The 16,266-nt window shown below is 44.5% G+C and overlaps 1 protein-coding gene across 5 annotated transcripts in view; it reads right to left on the bottom strand.

The window, feature by feature from the left end:
- Window positions 1-16,266, bottom strand: part of ZNF395 (zinc finger protein 395) — a 53,190-nt gene that overhangs the window by 28,207 nt on the left and 8,717 nt on the right. For 2 of the 5 annotated variants that reach the window (XM_074338353.2, XM_019733194.3), the window contains 2 exons: window positions 14,613-14,731; window positions 14,122-14,300 (listed from right to left, as the gene is read on the bottom strand). The gene's annotated coding sequence lies outside the window, so the exon portion shown is untranslated. The other 3 variants (XM_074338354.2, XM_019733196.3, XM_019733198.3) reach the window with 3 other exon arrangements.

Below are 16,266 nucleotides of genomic sequence, written 5' to 3'. Positions count from 1 at the left end.
ACAATCACGTCATATCTGAGCAGGCTTCAAATATGCCCTGGCCTCCATGAAGTCCAAGCTAGGAACTGACCTTGTCATGTGTCTTCATTAGGATTTCAAAGTAAAGTACTGTGCCCTATTACCCAGCAACTCCCCTTTCTCAGTATCTACCTTAGAGAAATACTCACCTGTGTTATAAAGAGGCAAGTGCAGCCAAGTTTATTGTAACAACATTTGTAATAGTACAGGACTTGGAAATAAACGTCCACCAATTAGGGGGAAGGCTAAACAGTTTAGCCTTCTGATTCTAAGAAAGGCCATTCAGGAGTTAAACAAAAGTCAAGAAGACCTATACGTACGGATAGCTAACGATCACCAAGATATATCATTGGTGGGGTGGGGGGAGTAAGGACAACAATACTTGCAATGCAATACACTTCGCTTTTTTAAAGTTCTATAAGTATAAACGCAAGTATGCGAAGCATTTTTAAAGAATACCAACAAACTTGTAACAGTGGTTAACCTCTGGGGAAGGACTGGATTAGGAGTGGTTGTCAGGGAAGATTTTGTTTGCTCTAAAAGGTTTGTATTTTTTCCCCCTGCACAGAATGTGTTCATGTACTACCTATGTAATGAAAATTTGATTTAACCATTTAATTTTTTAAAGGAAGGAGGGAAGGCAGGCAGAGAGAGAGAGAGAGGGAAAGGAAGAAAAAAGAAAAGGAAAGAAGAAAGAAACTGACTCTGTTCAGTACATTTCAGTAATGTGTCTGGGGGCAATTTCTACCCAAATCTGACACATGCTTCCCAGGAGGCTGAGAGCTCAGCAGTGCAAAGCACTGGGCTTTGCAACACGGATCTTGTTTCAACAGTACAAGCCCAACTCTGTAACTCTGTGGATTGTTAAATTTATATGCTAGTTCAAGGGAGAGGCAGGAAAAAAGAGAAAGTATGTCAGGGGGCTTCTGGGTAATCCAAAGGGATGTCCCAGAGCCATTTCAGTTCTTCTAGCTGAGGATTCCAGCTCTCCAACACACACACACACACACACAAACACACAACACACACGCGCGCGTGCCAATAATGGCAGCTCTTGCCCAATCACACTCATTCCACACCAGGCCTAGCTGTCTGTGCCTCAGGCTCTCCCTTCTGGAGATGGGGATTCCCAACATTAATCAGGGTCCCGTGGACTACTGAGAAGGAAGAATCTGAATGCCCCATTAGACAGGCTCCAAAATATCACTGACTCCGTGGGACCACCTAACCACATAGAATGCTGATTTTTAAACACACACCCCCTCCATCTCTTCAAAGCGCTATGGATAAAGTCCTCAGAAACACAAAACTCTAATGTTAAGAACCTAACTAGTAGGCAAAACTAGCCTAGGATATTAGAAATCAGAACTCTGGTCCTTCTGGTTAGGGGGAGGATAATCTGGAAACGGTCACGAGGAACATTTCTGGGGTGATGGAAATGTTCTGTCCCAAATGCATTTGTCAAAACTGATTAACCAGCGCCCTTAAGATCTGAGCATTCCATTGTATGCAAATTATACTCAATTTAAAAAAAGAACTACTCAAACACAGTTTCTCTGCTGGCTGCAGCAGAACTTTGAGCTGTCCTATCAGACATCTGAAATCTCTGTTGTGCTATGTAAAGAGCACAGAGTACCATGGCGACAGTCACCATAAAAATAGATAACAAGATTAAAATGGATAGAGGACACATGAATTTAAGAACGGCACACCAAGAGCAATTCATTTCTAGCAGCAGCAGAAAAAGAGAAAGAGGAGAGAGAGGGAGTTTTTCATTCCCCCTGCACTTTGAAAAACAGCCACTGAATGTGGCTGTTTTTACTAAAAGTGTTTTATGACTTCCCAATACTCCAAGGACAAAAAAGGCTGAAAAGTGTTACTTCTTATTGTATTTTGCTTTAAAAGAAAATAAAAATAAAAAGCACAGGGTAGCCTAAGTTTTTCCCATACCCACTCTATGTGGCTCAGGGAACCGATTAGCAATTCAACAAGCAGAGCTGATGTGCCATATACACACTGTGTGGGTCCCAGGTTTACTGGGCCCTTTTACTGGGCGCTAAAAGAGAACTGGGCCCTTTATCACTGGTGCACAAAGATTTCCAACTCTAGTTCTAAATAACTGTATTTAGAACTATAAAGTTCTGCCTATATTTTTGACATACTTCTAAAACTAGATTTATATTTATATTTTGACATACTTCATTCCCTAGGTCGTGAACCCCAAAACTGCTTTACTCTATGTGAAGAGCAAGCACTTTCTTGCCTAATGCTGATTTTTCAAATGCCAAAATGTGAGTCTGAATCACACAGAGACAGAAATCATGTTACGATGTCTCCTGAAGATGAGATAAACCTCTATTCTCTTTGCAGAGCTCTCTAAGAAACATTTGCTACGTGATTTAGCCCTAGCAGTGTCCTCAACAGTAAAAAAAAGTCATCCAAAAATATCAGGAAGAAAATCTAAAAAGTTTAACTAATCAGAGTGGAGTCTAAATAAACCATATATGTAAGTACACTTTAGGCAAAATTAAACTCAATCTAATTTTCTACATGTAAGCTAAAAATAACAAAAATGAAAAATTTTAAACTCAAACCACAAATTTATTGTCCAGTGTAAAGTGAATATATGCGTTCCTGGAAAATCCCAGTCAAAAGTTTCTTGGGGCAGCCGGATGGCAAAGTTGGTTAGAGTGCGAGCTCTGAACAACAGGGTTGCCAGTTTGATTCCCACATGGGCCAGTGAGCTGCGCCCTCCACAACTAGATTGAAGACAATGAGCTGTCACTAAGCTGCCGGAGGGGCAGCCAGATGGCTCAGTTGGTTAGAGCATAAGCTCTCAACAACAAGGTTGCTGGTTCCATTCCCACATGGGATGGTGGGCTGCACCCCCTGCAACTAAGATTGAAAACAGCGAATGGACTTGGAGCTGAGCTGCGCCCTCCACAACTAGACTGAAGAACAACTTGGAGCTCGTGGGCAATGGAGAAAAATACTGTTCCCCAATATTCCCCCACTTAAAAAAATTAAATTAAAAAAGAAAGTTTCTTTAAATTGATCCATCCCTCGTTCTCTTTATCACTAAAACTACAGAGCAATCGCAAGGCTCACTATCATCCCCGGTGTCAGGCTGGCATGTACCATGCTATACACGGTGATGCAAACTTGCAGTGAGGGTCATGAAGTAGGAAGGAAAGGTCAAGGGCACTCCCAGGTCCTCCGCAGCTAAGCAGAGGACCCACCATTCAATTAAAAGGTCCCCATCTTGATTCACTCATTATCCTGACTAGAATTGGCTAATACACACATCAGTCTTCTATGTGTCAATCTATTTTATTTACTGTTATTTGACATTTCCACCTAACCCCCACCTTCTCGCTTTTCCTAAAGACCAAATTCAATTTTCAATAGCCCTGGGGCTGCAAATTGAGTCCTGACACACCTTGGAATAGTTCTCTTCATCCTTTCTAAAATGACCCCAGAAGGGTCCCTTGAAGATGTTGGGACTCATTTATAAACATGTTTGAGAGAGCTTACGTGACGATGTTGACTCAAATACTATGCAACTAGAGGTATATCCCCTACTCAACATTACCTTTCAGTTTTCAAATCACCTAATAACCTGACTCTAAGAATTGGAAAGGACTTTGGATTGGAGGTCAGCCTCATTCCTGTCCTTCTACAGTATCCCTAATCAATAGCATTCAGCCCAACTTGAATACCTCCAGCAATTGGAAGCTCACTACTCCATGAGCAAACATTTCCACTGGACAGCTCTGCCAGCTAGAAAATCCTTTTTCGTATTCAACTAAATCTGCTCTCCTGGTCTTTAGGGTTCAAAAGAACCTTAAAAGTCATCAGCTTCAGTGTAATCATCTTACAGGTGAGGAATCTGAAGCTAAAGAGGACAAAGCAATTGTCCCATCCACTGGTATACTCCATACCAGGAGCAACAAGGAACAAGTCCACTCTTTCCTACGCTTGATAACTATGAAAATGTTTGAGGGCCGGCCCGGTGGCTCAGGCTGGTAGAGCTCCATGGTCCTAACTCCGAAGGCTGCCGGTTCGATTCCCACATGGGCCAGTGGGCTCTCAACCACAAGGTTGCTGGTTCAACTCCTCGAGTCCCGCAAGGGATGGTGGGCAGCACCCCTTGCAACTAAGATTGAATGTGGCACCTTGAGCTGAGCTGCCGCTGAGCTCCCAGATGACTCAGTTGGTTGGAGCGCATCCTCTCAACCACAAGGTTGCCGGTTTGACTCCCGCAAGGGATGGTGGGCAGCGCCCCTGCAACTAGAAATGGCAACTGGACATGGAGCTGAGCTGCACCCTCCACAACTAAGATTGAAAGGACAACAACTTGACTTGGAAAAAAGGCCTGGAACTACACACTGTTTCCCAATAAAGTCCTGTTCTCTTTCCCCAATAAAATCTTAAAAAAAGAAAAGAAAAAAAAAAAGGCCTAAATCAATGGCTCTCAAAAAAAAAAAAAGAGAATGTTTGAAAGCACCAGGGTGTACCCACCCCTTCAATGTGCTCCAGTCATTCCTGTTTCTACATCACCCTGGTCTCTTTCCTGGAGGTGGTCTTGCTATTCATGTTTCTTTTTTGGCCCCGCAGTGGTCCAAATGTCACCTGACCAGCAGAGGTCATTAAAACGAGATCCTGGTTTGGATTAATGCATTTCTGATCCAGTTATGAACTGGATTCAATTTGTTAAAAAGCCTCATCCTAACAGAGCTCACATTAAACTCACGAACAATAGAACAATCTCAAAACTTTTTTCCTACATGATCTGCCCCCCCTTCTCAGCGTGCCTGGAATACCACCATGCTTGTGTGTTCACCTGTCGTCTGCCCCTTTCAACTGGATCAACTTCAGGTGAGGAGCTGAGTTTTATTTTGTGACTTCAGTGCCTAATACAGTGCTTGACACATAGCAGGTAGGTACTCAAGATTAGTCACTGAATAAACCATCTACCTTTACCCCATCCTGTCCTTGAACAATAAAATGTTTTTAAAATAGCAGTGTTCAAGAGAAATGAAAAGACAAACCACAGACTGAGAGAAGATGTTTGCACATCTGATAAAGGACTATTATCCATAACATACGGTGTGATCAAACAATATGGGGAATGTTTAAATTTTAAAAAATGTACTACAGTAAAAGACACATTGCCATTAATCCCCCTCAAGATACTCCCCCTCGCTTCAAACACACGTATCCCATCATTCTTGCCACTTTCTGAAGCAGTTCTGGAAGTCCTCTTTCATGAATGTCTTTACCTGTGCTATCGTGGCTGCCTCGATGTCCTGAGTCATTTTGACTTTGGGGAAGAGCCAGAAGTCACATGGTACCAGATCCGGTGAATAAGGTGGATGAGGGCACACCATGTTTTTACTTGACAGAAATTGCCATATACCAGAAGCAATGTGCGACACAGAGCGTTGTGATGATGGAGGATGATTAACGGCACACCTTAAAACACACCTTCTCTCAACCGTAGCTCACACCCAATTGACTGCTCCAAATAAGTTGAAACTTGTCACACACTGTTACTAAGGTTCAATAAGCCACTTCACATATTGAAGATCCCTGACTTTCCATTGGATGGCACTCGGCAGCAACATTAGCTGTATTTTGTGATCACAATGGAAACGCTCCGTGTCACATATCGCTTCTGTTACGGCAATTTCTGTCAATTAAAAAGACTGCAGTGTGTTTTTATCCACCGCATTTACCAGATCTGGCACGATGTGAGTTTTGACTCTTCCCCAAAGTCAAAATGATCATGAAAGGTGAATGTCTTGAATCCATTCAGGACATCGAGGCAGCCACGACTGCACAACTAAAGACACTCACGAAAGAGGACTTCCACAACTGCTTCAGAAAGTGGCAAGAACAATGGGATAGTGTGTTCAAAACAAGGAGGAATATTTTTAGGGGATTCATGGCAATGTGTCTTTTACTGTAATAAAAATTTTTTTTTATTTAAACATACACCGTATTTTGTGATCACACCTCGTATACAAAGAACTCTTAAAACTCAACAATAAGAAAATAACCTGATTAAAAAAATGGGCCAAAGACCTTAACAGACACTTCACCAAAGAAAACATACAGATGGCAAAAAAAGCACATGAAAAGATGTCATCCCATGTTTAGGGAAATGCAAACTACAACAATGAGACACCACTATACACCAATTAGAATGGCCAAAATCCAGAACACTGACAGCTCCAAATGCTGGCGAGGATGTGAAGTTACAAGAACTCTCATTCATTGCTGGTGGGAATGCAAAATGGAGCAGCCACTTTGGAAGACATATTAAGCAGGTTCTTACAAAACTAAACACACTCTTGCCAACAATAGCACTCCCTGGTATCTACCCAAAGGAGCTGAAAACTTATGTCCACACAAAAATCTGCACACAGATGTTTACAGCACCTTTATCATAATAACCACCAACACTTGGAAGTAACCAAGATACCCTGCAGTAGGTAAATGGATAAACAAACCGTGGTCCATACAAACAATAGAATATTATGCAGCACTAAAAAGAAGTAAAGCATCAAGTCATGAAAAGCCATGGAAGAACCTTAAATGCGTATTCCTAAGTGAAAAAAACCAATCTGAAAAGGCTACTACTGGATGATTCCAACTGTGTAACACTGTGGAAACAGCAAAACTGTGGAAGCAGCAAAAAGATCAGTGGTTGCCAGGGGTTGTGGGGAGGGAGGGATAAATAGGCAGCGCACAGAGGACTTTTAGGGCAGTGACAGTACTCTATATGAAATAATAATGATAGGTATATGTCGTTATACGTTAGTCTAAACTCATAGAATGGACAACACCAAGAGTGACCCTAATGTGAACTATGGACTCTGGGTGATAATGACGTGTCAATGTGAGTTCATCAGTTATAAGAAATGCACCATTCTGGTGGGGGGTCATGGTGGGGGAAGCTGGGCGTGTGTGGGGGAGGGGGATATGGGAAATCTCTGTTCCTTCCTCTTAATTTTGCTGTGAGCCTAAAACTGCTCTAAAAAATAAAGTCTATTTTAAAAATGCATAAAGCAGTGTTTTCCCCACCATGATATACAAACACATTATAGAAAATACTGATAAATTAAAAATGTAAGAAAAAAAGAAAGTCACTCAATTCAATCCATCTAAAAGCAACCAAATTAGTATTCTGATTAAAATTATTAGTATATTTCCTCTGGTCATTTTCTATGTACTTTGTTTTTTTAAGATTTGAAGTCATGTAGATGTACCTTAACTTTTAATAGAAACATTTGCCCATGTTATCTTAAAACCATTCCTAAACATTATTTTTAATGACCACATTATTCCATTATAAAGACACATCCATCAGAATCACTTATGGATTATTTCCAGTCCACTCACACCACGGGATATTTAAGTTGTTTCCAATTTTTCACTCTAGCTTTTTTTTTTTTTTTGAACTCTGAATAATCTCTGTGCATAAAACATCATCTATATCTTGGTACGGTCTCAGGTATATCTCCAGAAGTGGAGTTACCTGACCAGAATGTACAAACATCTCAATACATTACAATTACAATTCACATTTTAAAAACTACATCAAACTTTACATTATCTCTTACTAAATTTATTTTTTAAAATTTAGGCCCTCATTCTGGATGATTTTGAACCTTGATTTATCTACTAAATAAGCAATCCCTCCCACCTCTGGGCCATCAACAAAGCTGACAAACATACCTTCTGTATCTTCACCCACAACACTGGAAAAAAAATGAACAGCTCAAAGCCAAGAATAGAACCCTATGGCACTCATTTTCAGACCCCCTTCCAGGCTGACTCAGTGCCACTAATTAACAGCTTTTGCCTATTAATAACACCATGAAATTAAATTAATAACACCATCCAGCCCACATTCTACCACTTACTTAATATGGACCATCCCTCACATCTTATGTGAAATACTTTCCTATGAAGCCAAAGTACACCAAAGCTGCTACATCATTTCTCTAATCTAGTAACCAATCGACCCACCCTCTAAAACAGAAAACGGGGTTCATTTCATCCAATTCAGCAGACTTCTGGTTATCCCTGCATCCTCAGGCCACACATTTTTAAGCAAAAAGCACTTCAGTTTTCACTTTTTAAAAAATGTTACAAAAGCAGTAGTTTAAAATAATCAGATTGTGCACGCTGTGAAAGACGGTGACTTTTACTCAGTCCTTCTCACCTGTAGCTCACTTGGGGAAGCCTAACAGGTGGTTATGGACTCCCAGGGTAAACCCAACTGTCTAAGGACCACAGAGACCTGAACTTATTCACTCAGCTGGTCCCAAGAGCAGCCGTTTTCCAGGAGTCATTTGCATTAATACCTGGACTTGAACCAGTTCTTCCATATTCATTATGAATCTCTGGACCGGAGGCCTACCCCCTGGGGCCATCCTAGGAGTAAGGATATAAGAAATGACACAGCTCCTCTCCTTGCTATTCCTTGATTATTGACTCACAGACCCAAAGCTTCTGAGACTCTAATGTCATACAGCATTTGGCAGCCATGACTCACATCTCACCAAGTTATTACCCCGACATGGTTCTCAGAGGAGACATGCCTGGAGCCACGATCTAACCATGGCAGCCAGAAGGGGAAAATGGGAAGGCTTGACAGATCTTGGGGTCACTAGAAATCTGCCTTACTATAGAAAACACAGCTCAAAGCCCTCCCTAATTACTACCATTCCAATCATCAGAAAAAGATTGCGAAGTTCCCGCCAGCAGCAACTCAGAAAATGCTGTTGATTTGCCTAAAACAAATCATTTGCATGCAAATATCTTGGATTCCAAAATGTCAGACTCTTCCTACCTGAATCCTCCGCTGGCCACCCAGAGCCCCGACAGTGATCCCAAATGCCCTAGTTTGGCATCAAGTCTCTTGAAAACTCAGGTTGCAAACCCAAAGACCTGCAGGACTAAGGAGGGAATGTAAAGCGACTGGACTGAGGCCACAAGAGCCCTGGGATGATGACGGAGAGACAGACTGGGGACCATAAGGCCTGTCTCTTATCCACAGGGGGCAACCACCACTCACTGGGCCCTAGAGACCTGCCTGTTCTGATTCTTTAAGAGAGTCCTAAAGCCAGAGGTTTTCTGGATTGCTCCCAAGTTTTTAAAACCTTTGGACAGTCCAAATTCTAACACACCTGAGGGCTGAACACATTCTTTGGGCCACCCGTTTACAACCCCTACACTACATTTTGATCCTAACCCACCTTGCCAACCTGATTTCTCCCTATTCTCTTACAAGAACCCTCCGTGCTTCACTCTTACACACACCGTGTACATCCCCAACTCCAAGCACTCCCCATGCTCCACCTCCCACCTGTGCAGAACCATGAGACACCCCAACAGGTTCACCCCCAACTTCCTTCTTTATTCCAAACCGTTTTTCCACGCCACTCCAGCATAGGCTGTACACCCCTTCCTCTGAACTGTACGGGTACTTATTTTTCATTTGGGCTTTTAGTCATCTTGCCTTTCTCCTTAATCATAGGTACATCCGAACTCTCCAATTAGCCTAAAACGTCAACCTCTTCCTCATACTCCCTCCTACCTACAGCAATCATATGGGTAGCTCTGCACAGGAGCGCTTAATACTTTCTAGAAGTGAAAGTTCTCTGTATAACTGTGTTTTTCAAACTGTGGGTTATGATCCATTACAGAGGGGTTAAATCAATTTAGTGGGAGACAATAACTATTTTTAAATAAAAAATAGAATAGAAAATAAGTATCAGAGGAGACTGCACCAAGCCAAGGAACGTTGCACTTCATGAACTTGAATTCCATTTTTACATACATGACTGAGTGAACTAGACTGTGATGTAAATTTCATTTCTTAATGTAGGTCACGGTCAAAGCAGTGCAGAAAACACTGTCCTATAAAGAGTAAATTAGCTCAACCACTATTCCATGCAATATTTTTTTGACCGTCATATATTCCCAATAAAGAAAAAATATCTGATGGACACCTTTCCCCACCTTAAGTCAGCTTCCCCTCCTAGTTCACATATCCTGCATCTCAGAGAAGGGGGGGTAGGGAGAGGCTGGCAGGGAGCTAAGGAACTGCAATTAAAATCGCTACTCATTCTGTAACTTTTTAACTTTTTGCAATCATCCTTCAAATACACCAGCCCTCAGATGTTGCAAGTTGAGGCTTTGGGGAATTTGTTCAGCACTATCACCCTAAGTCACCCTAGCAACAAGCAAGCAGAATTCAGAGCTCAGGAAAAACCTCTGCCGGCAGGTCACTGGATCCCTGGAACTGACAACGGTGCAGGTTGGGACAGACCTGGCCCTGGAAAAGGCAATATCCCTAGGCCCAACATTTCCTCCTTGCTCCTTTAGATCATCTAGCTTCTCCCCACCCCCACCCATGAATAGAACACCAGGACTAGCCTAAAAGTCTCAATGCAGAGCAAAATTCTCCTTGTTGCAAAACCCAACAATTTATTTCTTTAGCAAATTCCATTCTACTCCCCTCCAAACACCCTCATGGTTAGGAGAATATGGCCAATTCTCCTTGGAGCCTCAATTTTCCAGAATTGTTTTGCCAACTTCAGGTTCAGGTTCATGTGATGCATTTGAATAGCAATACAGGACAGAGCCTTCTAATTCAGACCCTCAGACCCTTTGGAAGCCTTTCCCACACTACACACCCTGGTTCCCCCCCCCCAATCTCAGGGTTGCAGTGGCTTGCAAGACCTATGGCAAACACAAAACTTCTCTGCAGCAAGAGTGTCAATTACTTCTCTCCAAAACACACATTTCCGATTTCTCGAGTTACCAACTACAGCAGCTCCAAGGCCCTGGCATGCAATCAATTTCCACAAGGAATTAATTTCCATTCATCTCTTCCTTTCGCCCTGCCCCGTCAACAGATTATTTCAACAGTAATGTTTCTAAAATCCACCCCCTTTTCCATTTCCAGTTATCCCAGTCCAAACCCTAGGCACTCCGAAACTGTAACAGCCTATCTAACTGATTTGTCTCCTAACGTTAGTTTTTAAAACCTTTCCAAATACCCTTTCATGATGTCACTCCCTGGCTCACAAACCTTTAATGTCTCCCCAGTACACATGGGGTAAAGTACAATTTCCCAGTCTGGCTTTCTAGGACTTTCACAATCTCAACCACTGTTCCTCTCCATCTTTATCTACTACTGTTCAGGAAACAGTCCCTGGTCTGACCAAGACCATCTCGTCTCTTGGAAAAGCCAAGTTCACTTGCAGCTCATGGCCCATCTCAAGGGTCTCACCCTTCAGGAATATAGTCCTGGAGATTCCTGCCCATAGCTCCATTCTCAGAACTCCAAGAACACCTACTCTACATCTTGCATTTTAACATTTAATTGTGTCCTATCTTGAGTTTTATTTCACATGCTCAAATCTTTCTGTATCTACCATGAGATTAATAAACCCTGGAGAGCATCATCTTATGTGTATCTTTTGTATCTTCCCTCACTGAGATCACTATTGGAATCTCTCTCCTCTCTGCTAGTTACTATGCCACCTCTTGCACCTGTTACTTCTTCCTCTCCTGCCTTTGGACCTTCACCAGTGAGTTGTTCTCCAGTGCATAACTTATTTCAGAACTTAGTACTCTAAGTCCATTCCCCAATTCTAACCTTTCCTTTGATATTCCCCCTGTCACCGGGAATCTACAATAATTTAGGCAGCCATAGCACATGAACTTGAATTTGAGCTCTCAAATCACTTACTTCCAAGTGATCAGTAGCCTTTCTAAGGCCCTAGATTTCTCATGTTCCTCTTACCTCCCAGAGAGCCTGGCATGGTGCTAAGAACACAGCAGCCCCTCAAAAGCACCTGTGGAGTTGAACTTAATTGCTATGTTTTCTTGTGTTTCAAGTTTCTTGAGACCTGAACCACTGTTTACACAACACCTTGGGAGGGTGTCAAAAAAGCCTTCAATACCTGTTGATCACTCACTTTCAGGCACACTACACCAGATACACTTTTCTGGAAAGAGGGGTGTAAAGAACGTAGTGGTGGCCTATAGGCAACCCCTGCACCTGGCAGTCTGGCACCATGAGAACGCCTGCCTGGTGGAAATGTTCCAAAGCCACCAAGAATTGGCCAGGGCTGCCTAAAATCACGGAGGCAGCAGCACCCCCACACCACCTAGCAGGTGGGCTTCTTTATAGATTTCTGAGTCAATCCTAAAGTGAAGGCGCTGCGTCCTGAACTCCAAGGCAGGGAAGAAAATGTTGCCTTTGAAATTGTTTGCACATGACAAACTCCCTGTCAAGGCCCCCACCAGGCACCCCACATGCCCAAAGTGCCAGCTCCAAGAAGGGCCAGGGGCCGCCGCTGAGGAACGGCAGGGTTAAACGGCGCGGAAGGAAGTGGGGGTGGACAGAAGAGGACAGAAAGGGTTGGGGCCAACCCCCGAGGTGGAGGGTGTGTCGTGCCGCGCGTCTCAGAGCCCAGCGCTCGCCCGCCCGCTCGTTGGAGTGGGCAGGAACGCGCGGGGCGCCGGGAGGGCTGGACTAGCGGCCCAGCCGGAAAGGGTCGGGGAGGGGGCAGGTCAGTCTCCGTAGGAGAGGCGACTCCGGACAACCACTCAAAGTTGGGGAGGGGGTGCCTTAGCTAGCACTGGCGGCGAGCGAGATAAACAAGGCGGCGCACGGGAGAGCGGATGGCCAGGCCACCCCCACCCAGCCAGCGCGGGCACTGCCGCAGCGCCCCTGCGCCCCGACCCGCCGCTGCCCCGGCGCACCGGCCTCCCGAACCCTCAGGCCGCCGGCCCGACCCCCGTACGGAGCGTGGGAAGTTCCCGAGCAGCCCCAGTCCCCCGGCTGCAGCGCCGCGAGATCCCCGCGCAGCTCACCTCGCCTCGCCAGCAGCAGTAGCGCGGGCCGGGGAGCTCCCGCTCGGACAGCTGGACTCGGAGCTGCAGCTGCCTCCGCCCCTACCCGCCCACCAGGCTCGGCCCACCGCCCGGCTCCGCTCCGGCCTCCCGCCCGCCCGCCGAGGATCGGTTCGCGCCCACCTGGCCGGCCTACCCTCCCTCTCCGGGACACTGCGCTCACGTACGCGGCCGCGGCCACAACCCGGCCCGGATTCCCTCCCGGGAAGGGAGCGGTGGAGCGCGCCAGCTAGCGAGTGAACGAACGAGACTCGGAGACACACCCCCTCGCCGCCCTCCCCCCGCCCCCGCCCCCCTTTCTCCGCCCCCAGCCCCAGGAGCCGCGCGCGCACGCGGCCTGGCCTCTCATCGGCCACGCGCGCCCCCATTCTCCCCACACACCCACCGCGCGCCCGGATACACACCGCCGACCGCTTGTAGACAGTGGGCGATTAATAAGTGCCCGAGCGACTCCTCGCGCACATGCGCACTTGAACCTGACCGAGTTGTGACCCACCCCCACCCCCACCCCAAAATCGGAACCTAGGCTGCAAGCCCAGAATCAAACTTGAGTGTTCACCTTTTTTCACTGAACCGCCAACCGAACCAAAGTGTCTATCTCTTGTTTTTCCAGGCCTAGCAATGGGACAGGCTTCTCCGAGAGGCCCAGCTCCCCCTAGGGCGGGAAAGGAAGCCAGAAAGCCCCCCGGCGCCGCCGATCAGTGCTTGGCGGGGCGATAGGGACCCAGGCCGTGCAGCTGGGACCTGCCGAGAGCGCGAGCAAAAGCGGGAGAGGGAGCATTGGAATCCACATTTCCATTTTCCTTTTGATTTGTTTTCTTCCTCATTTTATGACATTTTACTTATATGTAGTTGTAAAGTGAGGCATTATTTACTCTTTCTGGAATGGGAGAAAGTTAACTATTAGCTTTCAGCTCTTATGTAAACAATACCAGTTGCTTTTGGCACCGTTAGACTCTGGCTTGTGTATAATTTGTAACAAGGAGAATTGAAGCTGTTCCATTGTGTTGCTCTATGTTTTTCAGAGATAAGACCAGAGGCAGAACGGTCGTGAGGGGCCCCCGTGTCTATTTGTGTGGGTGTATATATATTTATATTTTTAAAAATAATGACTGGAAGAATTCCCCTCCCCATAAAAGTTTTTAAATATTTGGGGCATACTTGTTGCATTTGCAGTTATGCTGTTTTTCTTGCAGCGAGACAGTGGGGAGTGTGCTGGAAAGGACCAAAGGCGTTGCCTGTAGACAAGCCTGGCGTGCAATCCTGATTTAGCTGCTGAACAAGCTTTATGACCTTCCTTCAGCAGGTTCTTTTATCTTTCAGAGCCTCGGCTTCTTTATCTGTAAGATGAAATAAAAATTAAAATTAAAAAAAAAAAACAGCACAGGTATAGTGCCTAGCTCAGAACAAGTAAGCAATAAATAGTATTTCCCTTCCCCTATCTCACACCATCTGTTAATAAGAAAATAGCAAAAAAGAACCAAATTTCTATAGGACATTGGTTCTCAACTGGGGGTAATGTCTGGTGACATTTTTGATTGTCACAAAGGGGCTAAGGGAGGCTACTAACATCTAGTAAGTATAGGCTCACTATGCTGCTTAATATCCTGCAATGCACAGGACAGTCCCCCTCTCCCTCAACACAGAATTACCTGGTCTGAAATGTCAATAAGTGCCATTGTTGAGAAATCCAGCTATAGGATAACTCTGCTGTCAAATAATTCACCGAAGATTTTAACTCTCATCCTCAAGAAAACATTCTTGTTCTGCCCTGAAAAAATCAACAGAATGAAAGCATTGTGGGGATCAAAGCAATTATGTGAATCCCTTAACATGAAAATGCAGGCTCGTATTTTCATCATTCAATGAATATTTTACTCAGCAACAATGTATGCTCCCTTTTTCTTAAGGTATCTTATCATATGTTGTATATTACTACAGTTCATAAATAGCTTTATGTTCTTGTTTCCCTTTTTCCTCAAACAGTGGGTGCTTACTCACGTCGGTATGTTCTCTGCTAAGTTCCCAATTTCCTCACCTATCCTGAAGTTTACAATGTAGTCTCTCTGCCCCCAAGGAACATACAGCCTCCTTGGACGTAGATTAATGCACACGCAACAATTAAGAAACAATACAAGATAGCATATAATTAAGCTTTAATTGCAATGCTCAGGCTACAGTGGCTCAGAGAAGAGGTCAGTGAGTTCCCACAGCGACAGCCCAGGGCTGCCTATGTGGCTGAGGGGTTCAGTAAATGTTTGTTGAATGAAATAGTGAATGGTTTTTACACAAGCTAGGACTCAAGCTAGTGTATAAACTACATCACAGTATTTAAACTGCTAGCTTTTGTAAATGAATGTTGGTGTCTGGCTGTAAGTTTATTTTTCTTAAAACATCTAGTTTAAACTTATAACCAAACCTATAGATTTCCAAAAATGATTGTATTTTAATAAAACTGAAACAATCATTCATTTGACAGATACATGAGTGCTTGCTGTGTGCAAAGTGAACCAAAAGAGTCTCTAGATTTGAACCGAACCCATAGCTTGTTCTGTTTGAGACTGTCTTGAGAACATAGGCCATCAAAAGGCATGTGCTCTCTCACAGCATAGACTGCACGTAGATCGCTTTTTACTGCAGGTATGTACTTGCACAGCATGCATTCCAGAGTTTTGCACATTAACACAGGCTCAGAGAGAACTTCCCACCGCAAACATCCATTCCCAAACACACACCCAGCCCTCTGCACCTTCACACAGAATCCAGGCTCTGTCCCAAACACACACTGCACAGCACTACACATTACACAATGCAAGATGTACGTAGAAAGACTATAATTTGTTGGTTTCCAATCTTGGCTCCCTGATGACCCCCCACCCCCATAAGAGTTTGCCCTCCCTGGCGGCTGTTCCATCCTAGAACTTGACTTCACCTTGCTTCCTCCCACACCCTGGCTCCCTATTAAAATATAGACATCTTGTTCTTCTTTTCCATCAAAGTAATTAGCTTCTTGGAGAGCATTTCCCATCAGCTTGAGGTGAAGCAAAGCAGACCCAGGCCCTGCCTTATATTATACAGACACATTTCTAGGTGCACTATGAGTGTGAGATGGCCACTATCTCCAATCGCCTCGTGTAACTGCTTCCAGCCTTGTCTCCTTCCAATCCCCCTTTCCTCTGCTTAAAACTCCTCACACACTTCCTGTGGCTTTTGTAACAAAGCCCTAGCATTCATTGCTCATTAAGCTCCTTCATATCTCCTTCCTAATTACTTCTCCAACCACTGCTTGCCTCTACCCCCTTCACA

Source organism: Rhinolophus sinicus, chromosome 15 (genome assembly GCF_057876585.1).
Source record: "Rhinolophus sinicus isolate RSI-liver-muscle chromosome 15, RSI-T2T, whole genome shotgun sequence".
NCBI lineage: Eukaryota > Metazoa > Chordata > Mammalia > Chiroptera > Rhinolophidae > Rhinolophus > Rhinolophus sinicus.
This window is presented reverse-complemented; position numbering and strand designations above follow the sequence as displayed.